Genomic DNA, 5,672 nt, shown 5'->3' with positions numbered 1-5,672 from the left:
GGACGCTGGGTGGTTGCTGTGAGTGGGGAGAGGAGGACCTTTGCCTGAGGTAGCCTGTTCTGTTTTAAAGGCTTGAAAATGTGGGTGCTTTCTACTTTATCTACCTGTGCCAATATCATAACTACTCTGATGGCTTTCACTTTCTGGTTTTGGGACTCAGTCTTTTGGTATCTTAATAAATTTTCTAGTTTATTTCCCCAAATGGCAAACCTGACGTATTTTGTGATGGATAATTATATCAGCATATTTGTAATCTCTATAGGCATTGTGAATATGGCATTGCTGATACACTGTGGGGGCCTGTCATGTACCTACTTGTATCTCTGGTGCCTGGAACATAGCAAATGTTTCATTAATGCTCTCTCTGTCCACCACCACATTAGGTAGCTCAGTTTTCAGAAAAAGGAAGAGAACAGAACTTTCAAGCTATAAACCAGGGAGCTTGACTCCAGCTCCTGAGAAGATTCCAGAATGTGTCTCAAGAGAGAAACGGCTACGAAGGAGAAAGGGAAGCGTGCTGTCATTAGAAGGGCAGCGCAGCTTCAGACCAAGAACGGCCACACCAGACCAAGCTCATTTCCTTCTTTGACTACATCACTGAGCTAGATGAGAGGGTGCTCTGGCTACAGAGGCTTGGTTTTGAATTAAACGTCTCATGCTGTTCTTGTGAAAATTAAACATGTGGACGAGACGCCCGTGCAATGAGACCCATCAGAATTTAGATTCAACAAGAGGTGATTGATGATTCCGTGTCGGGCATAGGAACCATGTTCTTCAAATGCTCCCACAACACAAACCCGGGAGAGCCAGCTGATGTACTGGAAGACAGAGGATACAAAAGGGTCCTGGCTGACCATAACAGTCGGGAAGAAATTGAAAGTCACTTACGGTTTGCCACTCCTTTCCAGAATCATTTTCTGAAAACCATCCAATCCCTCTTTGGCCACGCCCTTCAAGGCTTCTCCTTTCCAGCTGGTCATGGGCAAGTTCTAGAGCTCGGTGAACATTAGTGTAACCCCTTTAGAGCATGAGAAAAGAGGCCAATGAAGGGTCCTTTGTCCTACTCACTTTAAGGAGTCCTTCTTGGACCGATCAGAGAGAGGGAAACAGGACACTTTTTAGGCATCGATAGTTTAAAATAGGACTGACAAGTTTTCTTGTGGGGCTCCATCCAAAGACTTCAGATCAGGATAACTTTTAAATGATTTTTTTAATATTCCCAAAGGAGGGAGTCCAATGAGAAGCTTTGTCTGCTTCCACTCCCATAATACTCCATCTAGACAAATTTAAATTCGATGTCCAGAAAAACTTCTTATCCATGAGAGCTGTCCCAAAATGGACCGGAATGCTGAGCCAAGGAGGCAGTGGGCTCCCGGGCTGGATGTCCACTGCTCTGTGCCTTGTAATGAGGAGTCTTTCCCTTCTCCTTCCAGAACGCAGGGATTCTCTCTGTGTGAATCATCACCTGGGGCCCAGAGGCAAACAATTCACAGAAAGAACAAAACAAACACACTCAGAACATATGTACGTTATTAATCCAACTATAAAAAGTGAATCCTCTTTGTAAAACCCTTAACAAAACCTGCTTTCCAGACCTGAAGCACAGCTGTTTAATAAAAAATCAAAGTCACTGGAGGTACGGGGTCTCCCTCTTGTGTTAGCACTACGGAACTACAAGGCAGCTCTGGGGAGGACCTCATGGCCCTCGGAAGGGAAAGGCACTTTGAAGACTGTCCAGTCCAGCTCTCCATTTTACAGAGGAGAAAACTCAGGCTCGGAGATGGGAAGGACCCTGCTGTGGTCACCAAGCAAACCCTGCCCATGTCCTGATTGTGCCCGATATTGACTATGACCCTGATCCTGACCTCGACAACATCGTTATGAAGAACAAAAGAAATAATATTGGTAAAATTCTTCATGAACTTTAAAATGATGTAAATGCTTATTGTTATGAATGAGTTGCATTGCACGATTAATAATTATTATGCAATACGTAATTAATAATAAACCACAGGTCCTGAGAAATCTATTTGTTTACGTCCTTGTTCAGAAGATGTCACGCAGGACAAGCAGATGTGGACAGACATCCGAGCTCTCACCTCCAGCCAGCTCCTGCCCTCTCTTCACTGAGGGCGCTGCCACATTCTCATTCCCAGGTTTCCAGCCCAGGTATCACCCAGGATTCCTCACGGTCATCCCGCAATTCCAGTCAGTCGCCAAGTCTTGTCATTTCCTTCTCCACAGCACCTCGAATCGGGTCCCCTTTCTCCATCCACTTTCAGCCACCACTCTAATAGCAGCCCTCATGCCTTCCAGGCTAGACCATGGAAATAGCTTCAAGTCTCTTGCCCTCCTCCCACCAAAGTGATCGTTGTCAGGTGAAGGTCTGACTGGGTCGCTCCCTGAATGATCAACTCCAAGGCTTCCCTCTTGCCTCCTCTGTTTGAAATGTAAACCCCTTCACAAGCTGCCTCCAAACTATCTTTCCAGGCATGGTACGAACTGTTCCACTTGGTCCAGGCAAACTGGCCTTCTTGCTATTCATCACATTCATACAAATATGTAAGGAAACCCTCTCCAAACGTGAATAAGAAATTAAGGTCTGAAACCATCTGTTAAGCAAAACCACATAAAGAGAGCAATGAATTTACCTTGCCAACCTTTCTGCTGAGTTGAAATCAGAGACAATTCATTTTTCTTGCAGCTTTCCACTGTGGTTGGCGCATGGGGCTTTCAGAGAGAATTAGCCCTTCCGGTGTGAGGACTACCAAGCCCTGTTCAGGACTCCTCCTCCACCTTTGGTGTCCCCCTGCCACCCAACTTGCATCCGTGGCTCTGAGAAGCTATGGCTTGCTCAGTGGCCACATCCTGGTAAAACCATTTTGGTAGATGGTCTAAGCCAGTTTTGGAAGAGCCAACAAGTCTCAACGTCATTGACTAGTTGGGAGGTATCGACCCCAAGCATGTTCACATTATGTCTTCTCTAGTGGAATAGGCAGATATGAACAATTTGTTCAAATGGGCTATGAAGGCAGAGGAAACAGGATCAGTGGAGCACTTAAAGCTTGGTCAGACATGGAAGACACCAAGGTCATCCGCTCCATCCCAAGCCAGCCAATCATCCTGACTTTTGTCTTGCCACTGGATTCTGATGACTCTGAAAGAGAGAATGAGGCTGGCAGCTTTGCACAACTCTGCCTCGCTTAAATCCCATTTATGCACGAGTCAAAAGACATCACCCACGCCACTTTTTACTATCTAAAGATTTGTACTGTTTTCCTGTGTCAGTATTTTACACAGTTCAAAGTCCTGTGCTGAAAGACAAGTGAGGAAGCAGCATGTGTGAAACACATACAAAAAAAAAAGGTACAAAAACTTTGTGGAGGTGATTCCAGTTTCTATCGGTCGGTGGAATGTATACTTATGAACATGAAATCCAAAAGACCTCAAAGATGGACAGCTCTAGTTGCAAGACAACCCCACAGGCTTCACCCCACGGGCTTCACCCCGCGGGCTTCACAGGCTTCACCCCACGGGCTTCACCTCACGGGGATCGAAGGCAAGCAGTAGCCGAGTAACCAAGGCTGCGTGTGAAAGCCGGCTGACTGAAGTTAGAGCTGGAGAAGCCACTGGGTTGGGGAGGTCTGACAATCAGAACTAATCTAGTCAATAAGCTTGGGTGCCCCTAAAGCACAAAAGAGCCGAAAAAGGACACAGGGCATCAGAAATGCACATTTGTACACAGGGCGACAAAAATGCACAATTTGTAAATAACGTGTATAATTTATTTTAAAATGCCCACGTTTCGGGGATCCGTGTTCAAGGGCTTGTTTGCTTTTCCGATAAGAGCACACAATCAAAAGCATTGGCGCCCCCTCGGCTGAGTCTGTGAAGATAAAATCCAGTGGGGATCAATGCTGTGCCTTATACCTGATTCCAAAAGCTGCCTTCGCAGTTAGAGGCCGGAGGAGGCGTGGTTAGACAAGAGATGGCCTGGAAAAGATCTGGGGGCTTCAGTGGCCCGCAGGCTCGGCGTGATGGAACACCAAAGGGAGCGCCATCATGGGCAGCGCTAAGGGTGGCACAGCTTCATTCTTGCTAGGCAGCCCTTATCTGCAGTGCTGCGGGCGGCTCTGAGCAGGTGTAATGGAAATGCAAACTTAAAGATCTTCCCTGCCCCTAGGCTAGAGTGCACCTGGAGCCTGGCGTGGGAGGCTTGTTTTTCAGTAGATACTTCTTGATTGGCCAGTGAGTCAATAAGGTTGTTACATTCTCTGAGCCAGGAGAAGGCTATATAAGCCCTGATGTGAGGCTTTGTTTTGGGGGCTCACTTTGAGAAGTGTTCTGTGATTTGATCTGTATTCTGGGAAGCCGTTGTCCAGGGCCCCCCCGGCTTTGAAAAACCCAGATGTTGACTGGGTATGGATGTAATGGTTGGACAGCTTGGAAATCTGTCTACTTGATCTGTTTCTGTCTTGATAACTCTGTCTGTATATTCTGAAGTTTGGGGTGCTGACCTCTTTCCCCTGAACTAGGTAAATGATATATGTCTGACTGATTAAAGTAAGCTTGTTAACCCATTTTGAGTTGCTTTCCTTTATCAAAGCAGATCCAAGAACCTGTTGTAGCTGCAAACCCTGAGGACACTTGGGGTGCTTGCTGCTACAGCAGGACCCTGGTAAGCTGGGAGGCAATCCAGGTGGCAAATGACTGAATCCATGTCACATGAGGAAGAGAAGACTGAGGGCAGGGCAGGGCAGAGACATGACTGCTGTGTTTAAGGATATGGAGGCCAAATCATGTGGAAGAGGGGCTAGATATTTAGTTTGGACCCAGAGGACAGAGGCATGAGCAAAGCAAAGAACATTGCAAAGCTCCAGACTGCTGTTTGATGGCATGAATACACACACACACACACACACACACACAGACTCACACACACATACTCTCACATACACACACTCTCACACACAGACACACATTCACACACATAGACACACACACAGACACACACACATACACTCTCACATACATACACTCATACACACACACACTTCTTAACAAGTAGACCTGTCTCCAAGTGCAATGGGCCACCTCCAGATGAGGTAGGTTCCCACTCTGGAGCTCTCCAGGTAGAGTGTGCAGGGTCAGCCTTCAGGAAAGTTGTGAAAGTGACACCTGGTCTTGAGTTGCACCACATGGTCAAAAAGGGCCTGCCTCCTCTGAAGAGTCTGATCCTGGGTTCATAGTGGAACCCAGTAGCTCAGCTAAAGAGTCCTAAGTGTATATCCCATTGGTTGTTAAGATCCAGGATCACTGAGACTTTGGACTCTGACACTGTACCTTTAGGGAAATCAAACTAAAGCAAGATCAAGCAAGGGCTTTTGAGACTCAGTCTGTAGTGGCCAAGAAAATATCGACGGAACATCTTTCCTGAGAACTGAAAGCTAATTGCCGTTGGAGGAAGAGTCTAGGAGGGAAAGGCTGGCTAGACTCCAATGCTGACGAGAGTATTCTGAGAAGGGCTGCATTGGGAGTTGGCAGGTGGGGCTTTCAGGGACTGATGAAGAATTACCCCCTCCAAGGTTTGGAGACTAGACAAGTGGACAAGAGAAGAGAGAGAGAAGAAAAAGAGGAAAGAGAGAAGATGAGAGAAAGAGAAGAGATGAGCG

The sequence above is a fragment of the Petaurus breviceps genome, unplaced genomic scaffold (assembly GCF_028583685.1).
Source record: "Petaurus breviceps papuanus isolate PSGF00001 unplaced genomic scaffold, PetGlider_PUasm1.0 689, whole genome shotgun sequence".
Classification (NCBI taxonomy): Eukaryota; Metazoa; Chordata; class Mammalia; order Diprotodontia; family Petauridae; genus Petaurus; species Petaurus breviceps.
Note: the sequence above shows the minus strand (reverse complement) of the source record.